Below are 25,532 nucleotides of genomic sequence, written 5' to 3'. Positions count from 1 at the left end.
CTTTTTGAATTAGTGTTTTCATTTTTCTTGGGTAAATACCCAGAAGTGGAATTATTGGATCCTGTGATACTTGTATTTTTAGTTTTTGAGGAACTGCTATACTGTTTTCCATAGTGGTTGCACCAATTTACAGTCTCACTAGTAATGCACAATGGTTCCCTTTTCTCCACATGCTTGCCTTGTTACTCCTTTAGCTATGCTGACTGGTGTGAGGTCATTTCTCATTGTGGTTTTGTGATTAGTAATGTTGAGCATCTTTTTATGTTTCTGTTGGCCATCTGTATGTTTTCTTTGGAAATATGTCTATTCAAGTCTTCTGCCCATTTTTTAAAAAAAATTCTTATTTATTTTGAGAGAGAGGGAGAGAGAGTGAGGGAGTGCACATGTGTGTGAGCATAGGAGGGGCAGAGAGAGAGAGAGAGAGAGGGAGAGAGAAAATCCCAAGCAGGCTTTGTGCTGTCAGTGCAGAACCTACATGGGGTTTGATCTCATGAACTGGGAGATCATGACCTAAGCTGAAATCAAGAGTCAGTCGCTTAACTGACTGAAGTCCCAAGGTGCCCATTTTTTGCCCCTTTTAAATCAGATTATTTGTTTTTTTTGTGTTGAGTCATAGGAGTTCTTCATATATTTTGTATATTAACCCCTTATTGCATATGTTATTCACAGTTCTTCCAGTGAGGAGGTTGTCTTTTCGTTTTGTTGATGGTTTCATTCTCTGTGCAAAAGCTTTTTATGGTCCCAGTTTATTTTTGCTTTTGTTTTCCCTTATCTGGGCAAACATATCCAGAAAAATATTGCTAAGGTTGATGTTTAAGCGATTACTACCTATGTTTTCTTTTAGGAGTTTTATGGTTTCAGGACTTAAATTTAGGTTTTTTAATCCATTTTGAGTTTACTTTTGTGTATGGTGTAAGAAGGTGGTTTGGGCCCATTCATTTTCATGTAGCTGTCCAGTTTTCCTACCACCATTTATTGAAGAGAATTTCTTTTCCTCATTGTATATTTTTGCCTTCTTTGTCATAGATTAATTGATCATGTAAGCATGTATTGGTTTATTTCTGGGCTCTCAATTCTTTTACATTGGTCTATGTGTATGTTGTGCCAGTACTATACTGTTTTGCTATACATTTAAAAAAAATGGTAGGGGCGCCTGGGTGGCTCAGTCGGTTGAGCGAGCGACTTCGGCTCAGGTCATGATCTCACAGCTTGTGAGTTCGAGCCCCGCATCAGGCTCTGGGCTGACAGCTCAGAGCCTGGAGCCTGCTTCAAATTCTGTGCCTCCCTCTCTCTCTGCCCCAACCCACTCACATTTTGTCTCTGTCTCTCTCATTAAAAAAATTTTTAAAAAATGGTATATATTTAATAATGTCGTGAACATTTTCTTACTGTTTTTCGGTATACATACTTTGTCTACCAACAAAGTCAGTCCATTGTGTAGATATACCATAGTTAATCATTACCATTTTATGAGATATTGTCAAATTTTCTTTACCTAAGAAGCCTCTTTATTCCCTACAGAGTCCTTTGGGAATGAACCCAGTCCTAATGAGTTTGGTAGATATGTAGGGTAACCTCTGGTGATCTTGTCTGTTTCAAAGATGATCTGTAATTGGGAGAGCTGGCAGACAAGATGATTGGTTTATTCTGGGACTTCCACTCTGACATAGGTCTCATAGTCATATTGTTTCCCAGAACGAAGTCAGTCCAACTCACAGGAAACTGAGTATAGTCTATTTCTAGCATTTTGGGGGAGGGGGGCATCGGAAGGCTCAATTATATGGTTGGACCAGAATTTAACTGTTTTCGCGAGGGTTGGAAGTAGATTGTAATTTGAAAAGTTATTTCGTATATATATCACTACCATCAACAGTAATCTTTGTTCTAATAATAGCTGGTATTTGTTAAGTGGCTACTATATACTGGGTCCTATTCTAAGGAGTTTACGTAGATTATCTCACTTAAATTTTTTTTTTTTTAGCGTTTTTTTATTTTTGAGACAGAGACCGAACATGAATGGGGGAGGGTCAGAGAAAGAGGGAGACACAGAATCTGAAACAGGCTCCAGGCTCTGAGCTGTCAGCACAGAGCCCGACGCGGGGCTCGAACTCACGGATGGCAAGATCATGACCTGAGCTGAAGTTGGACACTTAACCGATTGGGCCACCCAGGTGCCCTGATCTCACTTAATTTTTACGGTAATCCTATTAGGTAATGCTTTTATTACATGATAGCCTAAAATGCTGTTTTGTGAAAACACATTCTGAACAGGTATTGAGCACTGATTAGTGTAAATGGATTGTGTTCTCATTTGGTTCCATCTAAGCATATTTTTTACCATGGGAGATAAGCTCCAAGCCCGTCCATTTTGGTTTCTTTCTAGTTTCATCTTCTGTTGTGCTGTTTTGTACTCTTTCTTGGCACATGCTGTACTCTTAGGTCATATTTGCCTTGTGAGTTGAAGTATTGCCTCCTTTGTGAATCTTATGTATGTGTGTAATCTCAGCACCCACTGTGGGGCTCTAACTCATGACCCCAAGATGAAGAATCGCATGTTTGACCGACTGAGCCAGCCAGGTGCCCCTTGTGAATCCTTTCTCACTCTTTTAGGTCAGTCTTCCCCTCCCACATGTGAGTTATTTACACTCCTGTGTGCCCCTGTAGCAATTTTTTTCAAGCTGCTTTAAATTTTTTAAGTTAAATTTATCTTTACCCCTTATTCTGAAATTTTTGTAGGGAGGGACTTTGTCTCTTTGAGTCTTTGCATGCCTTTTCTTATGTTACTAATGAGTCACATGTCTGTACCTCTTAAGACCCATCTCTTCATTTGTGCACTAGCCCCATCTGCTCTTTGTTGATGCTGTCCATCAATTCCAGCAGTCGTTCCCCTTCCATTCTGCATTACCAGTTTCTCTCTTTTACTGGATCATTTCCACGAGTATATAAATATGTTGTAATCATTCCTGTCTTCAGGGGAAAGACTTTTTTTTTTCCACATCCTCTGTGAGCTATACCTTCCATCTACTCAAGTTTCTTGGTTTTCTTTGTAGCAAAGCTTGTTAAAAGAATTGTCTACACTTGAAATTTGCAGTTCGCCTATTCTCATTATTTCTTTTTTTTGAGATAATGTCCATTTTAATATATATATTTTTTCATTTAATGTGTGATTTATAGCTTTCATTGCCATTAATATGTTCCATACTATCATTTAAAAAATTGAAAAATATTTTTAATGTTTATTATTTTTGAGAGAGAGAGAGAAAGCACGCGCGCATGTAGGGAAGGAGCAGAGAAAGCGGGGGTGAGGGGGCGGGAGGGGTGGGGTAGGGGGTTGGACACAGAATCCGAAGCAGGCTCCAGGCTCTGAGCTGTCAGCACAGAGCCCCATGTGGCGCTCAAACTCATGAACCGTGAGATCATGACCTGAGCCGAAGTTGGATGCATAACCGACTGAGCCACCCAGGCATCCCCCAAATTAATTAATTAATTAATTAATTAATTAATTAATTAATTTTAATGTTTATTTTTGAGAGAGAAGGAGACAGCATGAGCAGGGGAGGAGCAGAGAGAGAGAGGGAGACACAGAGTCAGAAGCAGGCTCCAGGCTCTGAGCTCTCGGCACAGAGCCCGACGCGGGGCCCAAACTCACAAACTGCAAGATCATGACCTGAGCTAAGTTGGATGCTCAACCAACTGAACCATCCAGGTGCCCCTATTTAAAAATTTTTTTGAAATGTTTTTATTTATTTTTGAGAGAGACAGAGTGGGAATGGGGGAGGGGCAGAGAGAGTGAGGGAGACACAGAATCTGAAGTAGGCTCCAGGCTCTGAGCCGTCAGCACAGAGCCCGACGCAGGGTTGGAACTCACAAACTGCTAGATCATGACCTGAGCCAAAGTCGGACACTTAACCGACTGAGCTACCCATGTACTCCCCACCCCCCCAATTTTTATTTTTTTAATTGAGGTATAGTTGACACTCCCATAATTTCTTGAACTCAAGAGTGGTCTTTTGCCACTATTGCTATATCAAAACAGCTGTTTTCAAGATCACCAATATCCTTTACAGTTGAGCCGTTCTCAAGTTCTTATCTTTCTTGGCCTTTCAGTATCATATGACATGGTTAATCATTCTTTCCTTCTTGAAATGCTTTTTTCAGATGGCTCCCAGGTCAGTCAGCACTGTTCTAGTTCTCTTTCTGCCTCACTTGAAGGTTCCTTCTTATCTCCTTGACCTCTAAATCTTGGAGTACCGAGGGCTCAGTTCTCAGACCTCTTCTTTTCCCTGGCTACCTTTGCTCCCTGCATTATCTCATCCAATTTCATTGGCTTTAAATAGAACCCTGTATAAAATAACAATTTTACTCAGGTTCCCAATCCCTATACCCTTTCTCATGGTTATGTTTCTTCATAGCACTTATTGCCACTTGATATACTATATATTTACTGGTTTGTGAGAGCAAGGAGTCTGTTTTGTTCACTGCTGAATCCCCAGTGCCTACAGTAGTACCTGTCTCAGCCTTGCTTCCATCTCTGACTCTTTCATCCTTTTCTCCTCTGCTCTGATTGTTATATAAAGATAAGTTTTTCAGTCTTTCTTTTATTTTATTTCTTGCTTTTGTTTCAGATAAAAAATTTTTTTAAAAAAATAAAACCATACTGCAGTGCCTGGGTGGCTCAGTCGGTTAAGTGTCCGACTTTAGGTCAGTCATGATCTCAGTTTGTGAGTTCTAGCCCCGCGTTGGGCTCTGTGCTGACAGCTTAGAGCCTGGAGCCTACTTCAGATTCTGTGTCTCCCTCTCTCTCTGCTCCTGCCCCGCTCATGCTGTCTCTCTCAAAAATAAACATTAAAAAAAAAAAATTTAAAATAAAAGAAATAAAACCATACCAATACAGTTGAAGCTTTTTATAACTGCTTCTCTCATTTCATTCCCTACCCTCTTTTCCCAGTATTAACCATTATCTGAATTTGATAAAATTCATTCCTATATATATTGTTATACTTTTTATCAAATGTACATTTATCTGTAAACAGTATATATTCTTGTTTTTGCATGTTTTAAGACATACAAATAGAAATTGTCATATTAGATGTCTCAGAACCTGCCTTTTTTTTTCCTTTGGTTTAGCATTGCTTTTGAGATTTATCAGTGCTAATAAAGTGTAATACTCTAGTTATTAACGGTAAATGCTCTTTAGTAATATCTTGTATGAATATATCATAATTTGTCTGTTTTCCTATTATTGGTCATTTAGATTATTCCCAGGTTTCTGTTATTTTTTTTATGATTATGCCACAATTTATCTTTTCTCTGATTGTTGACATTTAATTTGTTTCTAGTGTTCAGTGAACATTTTTTCTTTTTCTCTTTTGAGAGAGGGCACAAATGAGCAGGGACAGAGAGAGAGAGAGAGAGTCTTGTGAGGGGCAGAGAGAGAGAGAGAGAGAGAGAGAGAGAGAGAGAATCCCATGAGAGAAAGAAAAGCAGCGTTCACCTGAAGCAGGGCTTGAGCTCACTGGATGTGGAATTCAAACTCTCCAGCCGGGAGATAATGACCTGAGCCAAAGTCAGATGGCTTAACTGACTAATGACTAAGCCCCCTAGGTGCCTGTTCAGTGAGCATTTTTATACATGACTCCTTGGGCACACATTTGAGAGTATATATACCTATAAGGGAAAAAGTTTTTGTTTTTGTTTTTGTTTTTAATTTTTGAGAGGGAATGTGAGTCTGGGAGGGGCGGTGGGGGGGTGGGGGCACAGATAATCTGAAGTGGTCTCCACACTGACAGCAGCGAGCCGGATATAGGGCTCCAGTCCATGAATCGGGAGATCATGGCCTGAGCCGAAGTTGGAAGCTCGACCAAGTGAGCCACCCAGGTGCTCCTCTCTTTTTTTTTTTCCCCTGAAACAACTTGTTTTTTACTAGATGTTTCCAAAATACTCTTCTAACTGGTTGTACTGTTTTATTTTACATTTATGCCAATAGAGCATTAGTGTTCCTGCTTTTATAGAGTTTCCTACCAACTCTTGATATTGTTAGATTTAAAAATTACTGAGGGGCTCCTGGGTGGGTCAGTCAGTTAAGTGTCTTCAGCTCAGGTCACGATCTCCTGCACATGAGCCCTGTGTCAGCGTGGAGCCTGCTTGGGATTATCCCTCTCCCTCTGCCTCTCTCTCTCTTTTTCTCAGAAATAATAAGAAATCAGACTTTAAAAAAATTACTGAGAATTGATCTGTAGGATGTATTTTCTCTTTCAAAAAGTCCTTTTGTTTGCATTTTACCTTATTACTAATAAGATCAGGCATTATTTCATGTTTCCTGGCCATTTGGATTTCTCCTTTTATGAACTGCCCATTTTGTTGGAGGGGAGTGTTCTTTCTCTTCTTCTTTAAAATTGATAATTTACATATTTTGAATCCTTTGTTGGTTATATGAGTTGCAAATATATTCTCTAAGTCTGTATAGCTTATCTTTATCCTTTGTTTATAAAGTCTGAAAAGTTAGTCATAGTACTTTATCTTTATATTTATGGTTTGTGTTTTTTTCATCTTATTTTCTTCTAGAAGTTTTACAGTTTTGCTTTTTATAGGATATGGATCTAATTTTATCACTTTTTAAAAAATAGGGACAACCAGTTGTCCAATACACCTTTTGAAGTCTATATCCCAGAAGTCACCAAATGTTTTCTTTAAAGGGTAAATAGTAAACGTTTTAGGCTTGCCAGTTAAGAGGCAAAATTAAAGATATTAGGTGGGTACTTTTATAACAAGGAAGAAAGCATTTCTGCAATTTTTAAAAATTTCTGCAAATTTTAAAGTTTTTTTTTTTTTAAATATTTATTTTTGAGTGAGAGAGAGAGAGAGAGAGAGAGCGCAAGCAGTGGAGGGGCAGAGAGAGAGGGAGACACAGAATCGGAGCTGAACTCCATTCTCTGAGCTGTCAGCACAGAGCCTGATGTGGGGTTTAAACCCACGAACCGTGAGATCATGACCTCAGCCAAAGTCGGATACTTAACTGACTGAGCCACCAGGTGCTTCCAAAATTTCTGCAAATTAAAAAAAAAATTTTTTTAATGTTTATTTTTGAGAGAGAGACAGAGTGCATGTGGGGGAGGGGCAGAGAGCGAGGGAGACCCAGAATTCAAAGCAGGCTCCAGGCTGTCAGCACAGAGCCTGATGTAGGGCTAGAACTCACAAACGGTGAGACCATGACCTGAGCTGAAGTCCAACATTTAACCAACTAAGCCACCAAGGTGCCTTTGCAAATTTTAAATAAAATTTGTATTAAGTTCAAAATATAGTAATAGTACTTTTTTGATAATACAGATTTACTAGTGAGAAGAGTGGAATTCTTTGTTTTCTTTCTTCCTTTTTTTCTTTTATTTTTGAGAGAGAACTTATGCTTCGGGGTGGTTGGGGGTGGGGGTGAGAGGGAGAAGGAGAGAGAGAATCTTAAGCAGACTCTACACTCAGCACCAGCCCATTGTGGGGCTTGATCTCACAACCATGAGATCTGAGCCCAAATCAAGAGTCAGGTATTTAACTAACTGGGCCACCCAGGTGCCCACAGTGAAATTCTTTTTATTGGGGTAACATTTGTTTTTTGGGGGGTTCACAGTCAGTGTTTCTTGTAATCAAAGTTGATTGTGAATATGCATCTGTTAATACTGATTTGTAATGAGATTTTACAGATTTCATCTTTGAAAATGTGTTTTCATCCTGATAGTTACTACTAAATACTGATATCAGTCCCTGAGTATATGCTTTTAATTTAGCATATTCATTGCTTGGAAAGCATTTATAGAATTCTGTTAGATTCTTGTGATATTTTTGCCCCTTAGCATGTTATTACATAGTAGATTAATCATTTCTGATTGAAAATTAGGTGGAACCTCCTTAATTAGATGGAGTCTTTGCACAGTTAAAAGGACTTACAAATATGGAAATTTCCCTTATGCTTGCACCAAAATCTGAAAAACTTGCTGGAACTAGAGTTTGCTTGGAAAACATAACTGCTGCAAATTTGTGTGGTAATGGAGCTATGGCTTCTTGTTTTAACTTTTGACAGCACGGGAAGTGTATAAAGCAGTTTGCCATTATTGTGATTCAGATAACTTTCGTTGTTGTTGAAATGACTTTACCATAAGATGTTTTGCATAAGTGCTATTTTGTAATTTTGGGTTGAATTCATTCAGAAACATTATGGAGCCTTCAGCAAAAGCTAATTTCCAAAGCCATTTGGTGTTTGACAATAGTGGTGGAAGGCGGTTTTTTTGCAGAAAAATTTGTCTTAGCCTTGAGCTCAAAAATTGCAATAAAATGTTCCCATTGCTGAGCCATCAAACTGCTCTACAATAAGGGTAATTCAAGATATTCTGCCTCTATTTCTAACAAAAATTTACAGAACTGATGATTGTGAAGTGTACGAGAATAAGTGACACTACTGTCTCACTAATACGTGATAGATTCATATATTTTCTGTGGAGTACTGCTGATAAGATCATGAATAATCATAGACTTTGAAACACCTCACAAAAGGTAAATTTGTCCAACTAAATCTTTTTTTCTGCTCCATACCTATTTTACCAACATTAGTGGGACTATATATTAGATCCCACTTACAGTTGTAGTACATTCATGTTTTCTCAACCCCTTTTAAAATATTCTTATCTGTAGTTCTTGCAGAATATTCATGGAAGCTAATTACTCAGTCACTTCAGACTTGGCACTGACTCTTCAAGTAAACAGCTGAGTTGTTGGTAACATCTCTAGGTACATCAAAAGTCAAAATCTTGAAATCATTTGCCTTGTTTTTAATTGCTTATCAGTTACTAAGGTCCTCAAATCTTTGAGCAGTACTCACCAACAGGCTAATAGTTTAATTAATAATTAATTTTATAAATTTTTTCAGCTGTTACAAAATACAGTCTAACTCGTCATTGGTAAATAGTTTTCCTTGCTTAGCTAACAAATGGAGCTACTCAGAAACTTACTTTGGTTGTAGTCTCATTTTCATCTTTAATTTTTGTGAAGAAATTCTACTGTAATGAGGTATTTCATTTTAAATTTTCTGATTTTTCTGAGTGTTGCTCTTCTGTGAGTTGTGAATACTGTGATGAGTGCTAAGTATTGGTAATAACATTTTATTCTTTTAGCATAGCTATAATATTACATAATAAACACAGCATTTTGCTATTATTTGGTAACAAAATCCACACTAAAAGTGTGACATTTGAATTTCACTTTTCCCTTTCCTTATTTGGACATGATGAATATGTATTGCCACTTTAAAAAAAGTTGCACTGGGGCACGCACCTGTGTGGCTCAGTTGGGCATCTAAGCTCAGGTCATGATCTCACTGTTGGTGGGTTCAAGTCCTGTGCTAATAGCTCAGAGCCTGGATTCTCTGTCTCTCTCTTTCTCTGCCACTCTCCTACTTGCACTCTGTCTTTCAAAAATAAAACATTTTCAAAAATATTTTTTAAAAAGTTGCACTTACAGTGATACATGTGGCACTTGAAATGCTGGTGGGTGATAAAGTGCATTGCTGCAATTTTTACAGTGTGGAGCCTGCAGTGCACAACAGTGAAAATGCCACAAAGGTCTTTGGAAGGAGAAAGCAGCAATAGATGATATGTAAATGAATGAGTGTGGCTGTGTGCCAGTAAAACTTTATGGAGACTGAAATTTGAATTTCAGAGAATTTAATGTATCATGAAATATTTTTTTAAAGGCTGTAACCATAGTTTCTTAATTCCTGGTATGTCTTTTTTTCCTGTAATGCTAACTATCATATGTTAGGTTTTCATAAATGCATGGATATTTTTTCAGGGATCTTTACTACGTTCCATTTTGTTGATTTCTTATTTCATTATATTATGGCCTAAAAGTTCATATTTTTTACTTGCAGGGAGGGTTTTTCAAAAAATCTTCATGTTATGTAGACAAAAACAATAATGATTTCTTACTGTTTATTTTACTTGACACAAATCTTAATCTAGTTGATTATGTTGCTAAAATAAATAATTTTTTATTTTTCATTAGCCAGGTCTTTTCTGGTAATGAAATTTATATCTAACTCTCCCCTCTTCCCTTTCTCTATTGTAAAATACATCCCAGTTTTTTTGATAAACAGTATTCAGTATTTGCAGTATCCAAATATTGTTTGTACTGGGACATGTAGTCTACCCTAATTATATTTTCTTTCTTGAACAACTGTTTTCTCTTTAATTGCCTTATTTTTAAAAATTTTTTATTAAAAATTTTTTTTTTAATGTTTATTTTTGGGGGAGGGAGAGTGAGCATGAGTCAGAGAGGGGCAGAGAGAGAGGGAGACACAGAATCTGAAGCAGGCTCCAGGCTCTGAACTGTCAGCACAGAGCCTGATGTGGGGCTGGAACCCGCAAACTGAGATCATGACCTGAGCCGAAGTTGGCTACTTAACCGACTGAGCCACCCAGGTGCTCCTAATTGCCTTATTTCTAAGAACAGCTTTATTGAGATCTAAGTCACACATCACACAATACACTTTATTTAAAGTGTACAACTTAATAGCTCTTAGTGTATTTGCAGTTGTGCATCCATAACCACAATGTTTTTATTACCTCAAAAAGGAATCCTTTACTCCTCACCTGTCAGTCTCCCCAGTCCCCCATCTCCATAGCCCTAGGCAAACACTCATCTGTCTTCTGCTCTCTAGATTTGCTTATTCTGGACATTTCATGTAAATGGAATCATAAATTTTTCATCCTTTGTGACTGGCTACTTTAATTTAGTATATTGTTTTTAAGGTTCATCTGTGTTGTACCATGTGTTAGAACTTCATTTATTTCTGAGTAATATTCCATTGTATGAATATGCCGCATTTTATTTGTTTCAACAGTTGGTGGACACTGTTTGGTTATTATGAGTAATGCTGCCGTGAACATATATGTACAAGCTTTTGTGTGAACTTATGTTTTTATTTATTTTGGGTATATAATAAAGAGGGGCATAATTGCTGGATCAGATGGAAACTTGTTATCCATTTGAGGATTTTTTTCAGACTATTTTTCAAAGTGGCTGTACCATTTTACAATTTTCTCTAGCAGTGTAAAAGAATTCCAATTTCTCTGCATCTTCACCAATACTTGTTACAATCTTTTTTTTTTTTTTTTAAGTTTCAGGTTTTTGTTTAAATTCCAGTTATTTAACATACAGTACAATATTAGTTTCAGGTGTAGAATTTAGTGATTCATCACTTACATAACAACACCCATTGCTTATCACAACAGTACCCAGTGCTTATCACAAGTGCCCATTTTAATACCCATCACACATTTAACCCATCCCCCTGCCCACCTCCCTTCCAGCAGCCTTCAGTTTGTTCTCTGTAGTTGAGTCTTTTTTATGGTTTGCCTCTCTCTTGTCCACCCCTCCCTCCCATGTTCTTCTGTTTTGTTTCTTAAATTCTCATTTGTTTCATAATACTTAATATGAGTAAAATCATATGGTGTTTGTCTTTCTCTGACTTATTTCATTTAGCATAATACTCTCCATCTCCATCCATGTCATTGCACATGACAAGATTTCATTCTTTTTTATGGTTGAGTAATGTTCATATATATGTATCTTTATCCATTCATTAGTCAGTGGGCATTTGGGCTCTTTCCATAATCTGGCTATTGTAGATAATGCTTTAAACATCAGGGTGCATGTATCCCTTCAAACCAGTATTTTTAGATCTTTTGGGTAAATACCTAGTAGTGCAGTTGCTGGATCATAAAATTGCTATTTTTACCTTTTTGTGGAAACTTCATACTGTTTTCCAAGTGGCTGCACTAGTTTGCATTCCCACCAACAGGGTAGGAGGGTTCCCCTTTTTCCTCATCCTCACCCTCATCTCTTGTTTCCTGTGTCGTTAATTTTAGTCATTTTGACAGGTGTGAGGTGATAGCTCATTGTAGTTTTGATTATAGCCCTCCTGGTAGGTGTAAAGTGGTATCTCATTATGATTTGCATTTCTCTGATGGCTGATGTTGAACATCTTTTCATGTGGTTTTTGGTTGTCTTGTTGTCTTATACCATGTATATCTTATTCGGAGAATGTCTATTCAGATCCTTTGCTCATCTTTATTTTTTGTTTTAATTGAGTAGTAATAGTTGTTGTGTTTTAGATATGGATCTCATTAGATAAATGATTTGCAAAGTTTTTCCTTTGGTACTATTCTTTGAAGCACAGAAGTTTTCAATTTTGATGATGTCTAGTTTATTTTTTTTCTCTTGCCGTGTGTACTTTTGGTGTTATATCTAAGATGCTTTATTATTTTTGTTTAGTGCGCTTTGTTATCTAACATGAATTTTTCCCTGCTACTCTGCCAGAGCTTTAAAACTTCTCCAGCTTTGGTCAAACATATCAGTAACAATCAATGCATTTGTTTTGTTGTACCTTTATTCCTCAGTCAGTCTAGAATGTATGTTCTTCAGTTCCAGGAAGTTTTTCTTTTCTATGTTTATTTAATTTGAGAGAGAACGAGAGAGAGCACGCACACACACATACATGCGCACATGAGCAGGAGAGGGGCAGTGAGAGAGAGAGAGAGATTGGGAGAGAATCCCGAGCAGGTTCCACACTCAGTGTGGAGCTCGATCTCACCACTGCTCGATCATAACCTGAGCTGATGCCAAGAATCAGAAGCTTAACTGACTGAGCCACTCAGGAACTCCAGCCAGGAAATTTTCTCAAAAAAATTTTTTTCTAGTTCTTCTCCTCTGTTTTCTTTTGAAACTATTATATACTACTATAACACTGGTTAAGTGTGGAGGGACTTTGCTATGGGAAAATGCAAGAGCCAGGATGGGCTGGGGACACAGGTGAGGGGTTTGCAGCCAAGGATTCTGCAGTGGAGCCTTTCTTCCCCTCCCTCAAGGCACAAAAAAACTCGTAGCTTCTTTCTTTACCTCTTCTCTTCACTGGAGGAGTGATTTATCTGATTAATGAGTGCAGTAGAATTACCTGGGGCATGTGCCAATTTAATCTGTTCATCTCTCACTTCTTTCCAGCCTGTAGCCAGCAAGTACTTTGGCATATTCTTTTCTAGTACAGTAAACTGAGTGCAGGACAAGTTCTGCTTTGGGGGGAAATAGTTCTATTTTGGTTGATAACTTTAATTCATAGTGTTTGCAAGCCATTTCTGAACCACTCTTAAGCCATGTTCTTCATCCTACCTTTTTATCAAAGATAAAGCTGATATTTTCCTTTCTACTTATCTATTCCTGTAACTTTCTCTTGTTTGATTATGAAATCAAGTGGGGAAGAGTTGTGCTTTTTAAAAATGTGGTAAACTATACATAACAAAATTTACCATTTTAACCATTTTTAAGTGTATGGTTCAGTAGCATTAAGTATGTTTATATTGTACAGTCATCACCACCATCCATCTCCATATCTTTTCATCTTGTCAAGCTGAAACTCTGAACTCATTAAACAATAACTCTCCATTTCCGCCCCCCTCCCAAGCCCTGGCAACTACCGTTCTACTTTCTTGCAGTGAATTTGGCTTCTGTAGGTATGTCGTTTAAGTGAAATTACACAATATTTGTCCTTTTCTATCTGGCTTATATCACTTAGTGTGTCTTCAGAATTCATCCATCATGTAGCATGTGTCAGAATTTCTTTCCTTTTTTGTATTATTATTATTTTTTTAACGTTTGTTCATTTTTGAGAGACAGAGAATGTGAATGGGGGAGGGGCAGAGAAAAAGGGAGACACTGAATCTGAAGCAGGTTCTAGGCTCTGAGCTGTCAGCACAGAGTCCAGCACGGGGCTTGAACCCACAAACCATGAGATCATAACCTGAGCTGAAGTGGGACGTTTAACCAACTGAGCCACCCAGGTGCTCCAGAATTTCTTTCCTTTTTAAAGCTGAAAAATACTCTGTTGTGTGCATATACCACATTTTGTTTATCCATTCATCCAATGATAGACATTGGGTTGTTTGCACCTTTTAGCTGTTGTGAATAATGCTGCTATGAACATTGATTTACAAATCCTGTTTGAGTCCCTGCTTTATATCTAGAAGTGGTGTTGCTCAACCATTTGAGTTCTCCCAGGATATTGGTATTGTTGTGTAACAGTCTACCTCACAATTTAAGTGGCTCAAAGCAACAATGATTTATTATTTCTTAAAATTCTGTGGGATAGCTGGGCACTCTTTTGTGCCTAGGGTCACACTTGTGTGCTGCATTCATTCGGTGGGTTGACTGGAGCTAGAGTATCTAAGGTGACTTCAGTCACATGTTTGGGACCTTGGTGAGGACAGTGAGAAAGTGGGCCTTCTGTCTGCACAAAATCTCTGCTTATTCAGTCTGGCTTGTATTACTTTACATGGCAACTGGTTCCCAAGAGAGTAAAGGCAGAAGCTGCAAGACATCTTGAGGCCTAGGCTCCAGGACTTACACATCAATTTCATCACAATATATAGGACAAAATTTACAAAACTAGCCTAGATTTAAGGGGTTGAGAGAAATAGCCTCTGACCCTTGTGGGAAGATTAGCTATGTCAGTAATTGGGGCCATTATTAAAATAATCAGTCACACCTAATAACCTAACACCTGTTCCATAACTGAGGAACCTTGAGAAATGGGGAAGGACTGCCATTTGGGGAGCAAAATGTACCTCTGGTGGGTCCTAAATACAGTGGCTTGGTATTATGTTTTAACAAGTAAAGAGGCATGTGAGTTTTTTGAGCGTGGTTATTTGCAAGAACTATGTTGTACCATGCAGGTCTTCTCCCTGCGCCCCCCATCCCCCATAGCTTTTTTAAAAAACAGTTGTATGTTTAGCTTTAAACTAATGCTGCTTGGGTAAGAACACTTTAGTTGATTCAGGCTGGTCATGTCAGTTTTAGTATATGGGCTGTTTTGACTCAAGAGTTGCAGCTGGCCTAGAATTATAGGCAAGGGTAAACAGGGATTTGATTTTTTAAAGCTTTTTTAATGCTTTTATTGATTTCTTGAACCAGGCCTGCAGTTTTAAACTGCAAAGATGTCTAAAATTCCAAATGTGCTGTAATTAATGATAAAGGCTCTAGCCTTAAATTGTTAATTCTAGGTCTAAACAGTGCTAAATCTCTTTAGGTTAAAAGTGGATATTGTGGGGCGCCTGGTGGCTCAATTTGTTAAGTCTCTAACCCTTGGTTTCAGGCAGGTCATGGTCTCACGGTTCATGAGTTTTAGCCTGCAGTGCAGAGCCTGCTTGAGATTCTTTCTCTCCCTTTCTCTCTCTGCCTCTCCCCCTTTCGTTCTCTTTGTCTCTCAAAATAAATAAACTTAAAAAAATTTAAAAAAAGGAGGGTATTTGGGAGGGCTTACTTTGTAACTATGTAACTTGTCCCCACTCTCCCTACCCTCACCATGTGGTCTCAAGTATTTTTGCATTTAAATATGTGAGCTTGTAACTGGTAATTTTAGTGACTGAAAGTGGGCTTCTTAACAAAAGGTTAGCTTGTTAATGGAACAAATAAAAGTGAGTGGGTGGATACTTTATGATGGAGAGAATAATATCATCTACTTCAGTCTTCACTATCAGTACAGGAGCAATGGGAGAATGAAACCAAATAAAGGAAGACAAATTGAATAAGTTGGAGGAAGAGAAGTTTTCTTAGAGATAGGTGACATCTTATATACATACAAATATTTGAGACTAAATCGTTTGGGGGGAAGTAATGACAAGTTTATGTAATTACACTGTTAGCCCTCCAAGTATTCTTTTTGACTAAAATGATTTAGCACTATCTAGGCCTAAAAATAGCAATTTAGGCTGGAACTTGCCTCACTATTTTCTCTCTATATGAGAAAATGAGGTCTTGAAGGATAAGTAGTATGCTATGTTATGGTTGTAGAATAATTTATTTGCACATTCATCTATCTGTGGACATTTGGGTAATTTCTAGTTTTTCTCTATCAAATGTTGCTTTAGTGAACACTGTTGACATATCTTTATGGTGTATATGAATATTTCCATAAGATACCTAGAAATGAAATTATGAGGTTAAAAGTATGCAGAGTTTACATTTTAATGGGTATAGCTGTATTTCCCTATACAAACACTATACCAATTGAGATTTATAAACAGTGTTGCACACTATAAGTCTGGAGTTCTCTCTTGTCCATCAAGAGAGCGGACGCAGAATTGAATATGAGAGAGGCTAATGTTTGGGAGGAGACGAGTGGTGAACAGAGGTTTCATCTCTATTTTTTGAGCTCACAAGATTATTACTCATGTGGTGAACATGAAGAAAACAAGATTTACACATGTAAATGTGGAGAAAACAATCAGACAGTAATCATTAACTTGTATATGTAAGGAGCAAAGGGTCTGGGGGCAAGTGGAGTTTGTGATCAAAGTATAATAGTATATTGGTGTCAGATGGAAAGTAATTTCACTTGTGATCCCATTACAATATTTTGCTACCTAACCTTGGGCACTTTTTTCTAACCCATTTATGTAAGCAGAACGATTATGTAAGCAGAACCCCCAGACTAGGTGAGAATATTCTCTCCCTTGTCATTACTGCTATTAGATAGCAGTAATTTTTATTTTTTTAGCTAGTTTGCTAGATGAAAAATATATTATTGTTTTAATTTGGTTATCTTTGATTTCTGGTGAGTTTCATCATCATTTCATTTATTGGATGTCTTGTGGTTCTTCTTGAAATGTTTTTATATCTTTGTAAAACTTGTTTTCCTTGGGGCACCTGGGTGGCTCAGTCAGTTAAGCATCCAACTCTTGATTTCAGCTCAGATCATGATCTGACGGTTCGTGAGTTTGAGCCCTGCATCGGGCTCCATGCTAACAGCACAGAGCCTGCTTGGGATTCTCTCTCTTCCTTTCTCTGCCCCTCCCCTGCTCATGCTTGATCTGTAAATAAATAAATAAATAAGTAAATAAATAAATAAATAGTAAAACCTGTTTTCCTTAGTTTTGTTTCTTTGCTCATTGATGTGAAGGAACTTTTATATATCGTTGATATTTTCTCTCAGCACAGGCATACCTCATTTTACTGTGCTTTGCTTTATTGCACCTTACAGATACTGCATTCCCCCTCCCCCCCCCCCCCATAAATTGAAGGTTTGTGGCAACCCTTTGTCAATCAAGTCTATCAGCACCATTTTCTAGCAGCATTTGCTAACTTTGTGTCTCTGTGCCCCATTTCGGTAATTTTCATCATCATTATTATTATTTTTATTATTTTATTATTACTACATTATGGTGATCTGTGATCAGTTATCTTTGATATTACTATTGTAATTGTTTTGGGATGCCACAAAGTGTGGCCATATAAGATGGCAAGCTTAGTCAATAAATGTTGTGTGTGTTCTGACTGGTCCACTGACTCGTCATTCACCTGCCTCTCTCTTCCTTGGGCTTCCCTGTTCCCTGAGATGTAACAATATTGACATTAGGCCAGTTCATAACTCTACAGTTAAGTGTACAAGTGAAAGGAAGAGACTTGTGTCTCTTACTTTATTTAAGTCAAATGCTAGAAGTGATTAAGCTTAGTGAGGAAGTCATGTCAAAAACTGAGACTGTGGGGTGCCTGGGTGGCTCAGTTAAGTGGCTGACTTTGGCCCAGGTCATGATCTTACGGTCCAGGAGTTTGAGCCCCGTGTTGGGCTCTGTGCTGACGGTTCAGAGCCTGGAGCCTGCTTCAGATTCTGTGTCTCCCTTTCTCTCTCTCTCTCTCTTTCAAAAATAAATAAACAAAAAAAAATTAAAAAACTGAGATAGACTGAATGCCAGATCTCTTGAGCCAGTTAGCCAAATTGTGAATGCAATCAAAAGTACTACTTCAGTGAATACAGTAATGATAAGAATGACAAGAAAGCAGAACAGCCTGATAAGGGAGAAAGTTTGAATGGTTTGGATAGATTATTTCCTTAAATCAAAGCCTAATCCAAAACAAGGCCTTGATTCTCTTCAATTTTATAAAGGTCGAGAGAGGTGAGGAAGCTGCAAAAGAAAATTTTGAAGCTAGCAGAGGTTAATTTATGAAGTTTAAAGAAAGAAGCTGTTTCCATAAAAGTGCAAGGTGAAGCAGCAAGATATAGAAGCTGCAGCAAGTTATCCAGAAGATCTGACTAAAATAATTCATGAAGGTGGCTACACTAAATAGATTTTCAGTGTAGCTGAAGATGATGCCACCTAGGACTTTAATAGCTAGAGAAGAGTAGTCAGTGCCTGGCTTCAAAGCGTCAAAGGACAGGCTCTCATGTTAGGAGCTAATGCAGCTGGTGGTTCTAAATTGAAGCCAGTTCTCAGTTACCATTCTGAAAATCCTAGGGCCTTTAAGAATTATGCTTAATCTACTCTGCCTGTGTTCTATAAATGGAACAACAAAGCCCGGATGATAGCACATCTGTTTACAACATGGCTTACTGAATATTTAAGCTTACTGTTGAGACCTGCTCAGAGAAAAAAAAGATTCCTTTAAAAAAAAAAAAGATTTCTGCTCATTTTATTTTATTATTATTTTTAAAAAAATATTACTGGGGTGCCTGGGTGGCTCAGTTGAGTGAGTGTACGACTTTGGCCCAGGTCATGAATCTCCTGGTTCATGAGTTAGAGTTCCCTGTTGGGCTTTGCACTGACATCGCGGAGCCTGCTTGGGATTCTCTGTCTCTCTCTGTCTCTGGCCCTCCCCTGCTTGTGTGCACTTGCATTCTCTCTTTCTCAAAAATAAATAAACATTAAAAAAATAAAAATATTACTGCTCATTGACAATGCACTTGGTCACCAAGAGCTATGATGGAGATGTACAGTGAGATGAATGTTTTCATGCATGATAACACAACATCCATTCTGCAGTTCATGGATCAAGTAGTAATTTTGGCTTCTCTTATTATTTAACAAATACATGTTATAAGGCTATATCTGCCATAGATATTGATTCCTCTCTTGGATCCGGGCAAAAAGTAAATCGAAAACCTGCTGGAAAGGATTCATGATCTAGATGCCGTTGAGAACATTTGTGATTCATGGGAAGAGGTCAGAATACCTACAAGTACATGAATAGGAGTTTGGAAGAAGCTGATTCCAACCCTCATGGATGACTTTGAGAGGTTCAAGACTTCCATGGAGGAACTAACTGCAGATGTTGTGGAAAGAGCGAGAGAATTAGAAGTGGAGGCTGAAGTGTGACTGAATTGCTGCAACCTCATGATAAAACTTGAATGGATGAGGAGTTGCTTCTTATGGGTGAACAAAGACAGTGATTTCTTGAGATGGAATCTACTCCTGGTAAAGATGCTATGAAGATTGTTGAAAGGACAACAAAGTATTTAGATTACTATATAAACTTGTTGATAAAGTAGCAGTTGAGTTTGAGAAGATTAATTTAAAGAAGTTCTGGGGTAGGGGCTCCTGGGTGATTCAGTCAGTTAAGCATCCAACCTTGGCTGAGGTCATGATCTTGAGATTCATGGGTTTGAGCCCTGCATTGGGCTCTGTGCTGACAGCTCAGAGCCTGAAGCCTGCTTCAGATTCTGCGTTTCCCTCTCTCTCTGCCGCTTCCCCACTCCTACTCTCTCTCTCTCTCAAAAATAAAAATAAACATTAAAATTAAAAAAGTTCTGTGGATATAATGTTGTCAAACATTGTATGCTACAGAAAAATCCTTTGTGAAAGGAAGAGTCAGTTGATGCAGTCAACTTTATTGTCTTATTTTAAGAACTTGCCACAGCCAACCTGTGCTTTAACAGCCACCACCACGATCAGTTAGCAGCCATGAACATCGAAGCAAGACCTTCCACCAGCAAAAAGATTATGACTCACTGAAAGCTTGGGTGATGATGATTTTTTAGCCCTAAAAGTCTTTTTAAATTAAAGTATGTATATATTTTTAGACAATGCTATTGCACACTTAATAGATGACAGCATAGTGTAAACATAACTTACATGCACAGGGAAACATAATTTACTTGACTCACTTTACTGTGATATTTGCTTTATTATGGCATCTGGAACTGAACCTGTAATATCTCTGAGGTATGCCTGTATGCAGTTTGCTCTTTGTTTTGTTTATGATGCTTTGTTTTAAAAAAAGTTTTAAATTAGGGGCACCTGGGTGCCTCAGTGGGTTAAGTGTCTGACTTTGGCTCAGATCATGATCTCAGGGTGTGAGATTGAGCCCTGTGTCGGGCTCTGCGCTGACAGTGCGGAGCCTGCTTGGGATTCTCTTCTCCCTCTCCCTGTACCTCTCCCTCTCTGCCTCTCTCTTTCTCTCTCTCTGTTTCTGTCTCTCTCTCTCTCTCTCAAAATGAATAAATAAACATTAAAACAATACTTGTAGGGGTGCCTGGGTGGCTCAGTCGGTTTAGCATCTGACTTTGGCTGAGGTTATGATCTCATGATTTGTGATTTTGAGCCTTACATCTGGCTTTCTGCTGATAGAGCAGAGCCTGCTTTGGATTCACTGTCTCCCTCTTTCTCTCTGCCCCTCCCGTGCGTGCATGTGTGCTCTCAAATATAAACATTAAAAAAAAAATACTTTTAGAACATTTTTTCCTTTTAGTTCTATAATCTCTCTGAAATTTATATGTGTTGAATGTAAGGAAGTAGATATTGCCTGTTGTTTCAGCATCATTTATGAATCATAATAAATGGTGTTGGCAGCAGTATTATAAAGACTGCTGTTTCTAGAATATTGTTTCATTGATCTGTAAGTGTTCCTGTACCAGTATACTGTTTGATTTCAATTCATTTAAAAGTTTATATTTTTATAATTGGTAAGGCTCTTCCCTCTATTGTTTTCCCTTTTCAAAATGTTCTTGCCTTTTTTGTGACTCTTGTCCTCATGAATTTTAGAATCAGTGTGTATGTTATGTTGCACAAAAAATCTTCTTGAGATTTTTTCTTATTGGAATTGCCTTGAATTTACAGATTTCATGTGGGAAGGAATTTATATCTTTACAATATCAGGTGTTTTCATTCACCAGCATGGTATGATTAGTCACGTCTTTTATTTTCTTCTGCAGTTTTCTACTTTTCTGCATGTTGATTGTGTTGAGTAGTAGTGAAAAGAATGAGTTCTAGTGCCATGCTATTTGGGTTCAGTGTGTGCTAAGCTTGGGCAAATAAAAACCCCTTTTTATACTTTAGTTTTCTCATCCATAAAATGGGAAGAATAATAACTCATTAGGGTTTTTGTGAGGATTAAATGGTTAAGACCTGTAAGTTAACACAATATGTTAGCTATTGTTATTAAGTGTATATTTAGGTATTTATAGTTTCTGTTGTTTTTGTGAATGGGGTCTTATATTTAAATCTCATTTTAATTGGTTTTGTTTGATATATAGGAAAGTTCATGATTTTTTGTTCATGGTTCTTGATTTGAATACTTTGTGGAACTCTGTTTCATACTAATATTTTTGTTTTTCTTCTGTTTTTTTCTTTTCTTTTAAGAGAGGGAGAGAGAGAGGCAGAGGGAGAGGGAGAGAGAAAATCTTAAGCAGGCTCCATGCCCACAGTGGAGCCCGATGCAGAGGTCAGTCTCAGGACCGTGGGATCATGACCTGAGATGAATCAATAGTTGGATGCTTAAGCAACTGAGCCACCAGCTCCTTGTTTTGTTTTTCTAAATTCTTGCATTCTCTAGGTAATCATATATTTTGCAATGAATTCTTTTAGCTTTCAGTATTTTTGCCTCATAGTTCCTGTTTATTTATTTATATCATGGATCTTTTTCATTGACTAGAACTTCCAATACAATGTTGAATAGAAGTGATGAGCTTCCACAGTATGGCTGACGACATAGCTAGTGCTCACTCTACTCTCTTTAACAGGGAAACAGCGGACTACAGGAGACTGAACTGTATCTGCCTCTATTTCCAACAGGCTCATGTTCGTTCAACTTTCACTCATGAAAAAAAAAGCCAGGAAAATTTTATTAATCCTTTTTTAAAAAAAATTAATATAAAATTATAGCAAAAAAAAAGGAAACTGAACTTTAGTAGCACAACTGGAACAATCTGCAGCGACGGCAGCAGCGGTGGGAGAAGAGATTTAATTTAGTTGATTTTCTGTGGTTGTTGGTTGTTTGCTAGTCTCACGGTGACAGAAGCTGCACAGTTTTTCGAAGGGACTGAGAAGCTGCTGGAGGTTTGGTTCTCTAGGCAGCAACCTGACTTAAACCAAATATCTGGGGATCTTTGCACTATCCCAAGATCCGAGTGGGACATACTTTTTGAAGGATGTGCAATGTTCAATCATAAGTGACAACTGACAAGCAGGAAGCTTATGTACTCAGTGAGAGTAGCACGTTTGTCTCTAAGAGACGTTTCATTTTGAAGACCTGTGGTACCACCCTCTTGCTGAAAATGTTGGTTCCTCTGTTGAAACTTGCTAGGGATTACAATGGATTTGACTCAATTCAAAGCTTTTATTCTCGTAAGAATTTCACAAAGTCTTCTCATCAAGGGTACCCACACTGGAATTTCCAGGAAGAAATAGAATTAATGCAGTTTTCCCAAATGGAGCAGCATATTGTATGGGACGTGTGAATTCTGACTGTTGGTACTTGTATACTTTGGATTTTCCAGAGACTCAGGTAATCAGTCAGCCAGATCAGACCGTGGAAATTCTGATGAGTGAGCTTGACCCAGCAGTTATGGACCAGTTCTACATGAAAGATGGTATTACTGCAAAGGATGTCACTTGTGAGAGTGGAATTCGTGACGTGATACCAGGTTCTGTCATTGATGCCACACTGTTCAATCCTTGTGGGTATTCGATAAATGGAATGAAATCGGATAGAACTTATTGGACTATTCACATCACTCCAGAATCAGAATTTTCTTATGTTAGCTTTGAAACAAACTTAAGTCAGACCTCCTATGATGACCTGGTCAGGAAAGTTGTGGAAATCTTCAAGCCAGGAAAATTTGTGACCACCCTGTTTGTAAATCAGAGTTCTAAATGTTGCACAGTGCTTTCTTCACCCCAGAAGATTGAAGGTTTTAAATGTTTTGCTTGCCAGAGCATTATGTTCAATGATTACAATTTTGTTTTTACCAGTTTTGCTAAGAAGCATCAACAACAGCGGAGTTGATAAGAACAAATGCAAAAAGAGAACACACATAGAAGGAGGTGGTGGCTGCTTTTTAGATATTGATACCGGGAGCCATGCTTTCCATAACCACTACCTTGCAGCTGCAGAAAGCCCTAGATGTAATGATAATGTAATCATTTTGAATTATATGCATTATTATATGAAGGAGTTAGATATCTTGCATGAATGCTCTCTTCTGTGTTTAGGTATCCTATGCCACTCTTGCTGTGAAATTGAAGTGCATGTAGAAAAAACTTTTTACTATATGAAACTTGACAACACTTGTGAAAACAATTCAATTTGGCTTATGCACAATGTAATATTTCTCCATGTATCATCCAAAATTCCCCACAGACAAGGCTTTTTGTCCTCATTAGGTGTTGGCCTCAGCCTAATCATCTGGGACTGTTCTATTAAATTGCTGCCAGGATTTTACATCCATTTACCTCCACTTTCCAGAACATATTCTCTACTAATATTACTGAAACCAATTTCTACTTCATACAGTTGTTTTTTGCAACAGCGTTTAAAATGTATCTTCCATGAGCCGAGTCCTCTTTAAGAAATGATTGCAGTTATCCATTTTGTGTATTACTATTTTAACATTATTGCTTCTTGTACCTGTACTTTTTTAAAAATTGATTTCATTCCTTGCCATGGTGTCTTGCCTCCTGACCCCCTCTCAATAAAGCAATACACTGTTAAAAAAAAAAAGTGTTGATAAAGAGCATTTTTTCCCCATGGCTCTTTAAATGGACTTGGTGTTGATTTATGAAAGATAACCCTCTATAAAGCTAAGGGCTTTATGTGTGTATATGTGTGTTCTTAATTTGTTGAGTAGTGGGTTTTGGATTTTTACTAAATTTTTATTATATAATAATTGAACATACTTTTATTACAAAAGATTGAAAAGTACAGAAGTGATAGACTATAGACTAATTTTTAAAGCATGGAGATTCTTTGTATCCTGCTCTACTTTTATTCCTCTCTGTACATATATATGTTACATTTGGTTTATACCTTTATATATATTTAATGTGTACAGGTGTACACATACTTTTCTTTTTAATGTTTATTTTGAGAGAGTAAGAGGAAAGGGGAGAGAGGGGGAGAGAGACCAAGTAGGCTGCACACTCAGTGTAGAGCCTGACATGGGGCTCAATCCCATGAATTGTGAGATCCTGACATGAGCTGAAATCAAGAGTCTGAGGCTTAACCAGCTGAGCCACCCAGGTGCCCATATACACATATTTTTATTTGTTTCTATAAAAGTAGGTGTTAGATTTTATCTGATATTTTGTTTCATTTAGCAGATATTAAATACCTACCATGTATCAGGCATTAACCTTCTTCTGTTCATTCAACAAATCTTTAAATGGTTCCTAAGTGCCAAACAATGTCTCTTAAAACGTTTACTAAGTGCCAGACAATGTCTCTGGTGCTGGGGATATGGCTGTGAAGAAAAAGAAGAGCTCTGCTCTCAGAACTAACATTCTAAAGGTGTAGACAATAGAAAGATGGGAAGGAAGGGAAGGAAGAAGGAAGGGAGGGAGAAAAGGTAAGAAGGAAGGAAGGAAGGAGAGAGCCAAATGTTGAGAAAAAAGTAAAAGGATAAAAGAGCATAGAGATTGGGGTGCTATTTTAGATAGTGTGGTCAGAGAAAGTTTCTGAAAAGGGGAAATTTCAGTAAAGACTTGAACTAGGTGGAACAGTCATGCAAATACTGTACTTGGGATAGAGCTTTAGGACTGGGAGTAGCAAGCCCAAAGGCCCCAGTGTGAAGCCTGTTGGGAATGTTCTTGAAACAAGAGTCATTTGGTTAGAGCAAAGAGGATGAGGGAAGAGTGGAGGGAAAGCAGGTTGGAGAGGTAGTGGGTGGACAGATTATGTGGAGCTTTCTAGGCTCTGGTAACGATTTTGGATTTTATTCCAAGTATGACAGGAAGCCATTGATGATTTTTGAAAAGTGAAGTGCCTTGTATTAGTTGTTAGGATTGTTTTGACAAAATACCACAGACTGGGTGCCTTAAACAACAGAAATTTACTTTCTTACAATTTTGGAGGCTAGAAGTCCCAAGATTTGAGTGTCAATAGTAGGTTTCTTCTGAGGCTTCTATGACTTACAGGTGGCTGCCTTCTTGCTCTGTCCTCATGTGATCTTTTATCTGTGTAGATACATCTGGTGTCTTTGTGTCCAAATGTCTTTGTCTTATAAGTATACCAGTCAGATTGGATTAGGGTTCACCTCAATGGCCTCATTTTAACTTAGTCATATCTCTTTAAAGGTTCTATTTCTAAATATAGTCACAGTCTGAGGTACTAGAGGTTAGGACTTCAACATATGACTTTGGGAGAACATAATTTAGCCCATAACACACCTGATCTGCTTTTTCAGACTGCTGAGGATAGATTTTTAAGTTTATTTTGAGAGAGAGAGAGAGCAT

At 37.8% G+C, this 25,532-nt stretch overlaps 1 protein-coding gene and 1 pseudogene across 3 annotated transcripts in view; both read left to right on the top strand.

Annotated features, from left to right (window-relative positions):
• NRDC (nardilysin convertase) overlaps nucleotides 1-25,532 on the top strand; it is a 105,077-nt gene that overhangs the window by 6,838 nt on the left and 72,707 nt on the right. The window lies entirely within an intron of this gene.
• LOC128313863 (S-adenosylmethionine decarboxylase proenzyme 1-like) lies at nucleotides 17,719-24,484 on the top strand (annotated as a pseudogene).

This window comes from Acinonyx jubatus, chromosome C1, assembly GCF_027475565.1.
Source record: "Acinonyx jubatus isolate Ajub_Pintada_27869175 chromosome C1, VMU_Ajub_asm_v1.0, whole genome shotgun sequence".
NCBI classification, from domain to species: domain Eukaryota; kingdom Metazoa; phylum Chordata; class Mammalia; order Carnivora; family Felidae; genus Acinonyx; species Acinonyx jubatus.
Note: the sequence above shows the minus strand (reverse complement) of the source record. Positions and strands in the feature narration are given on the sequence as shown.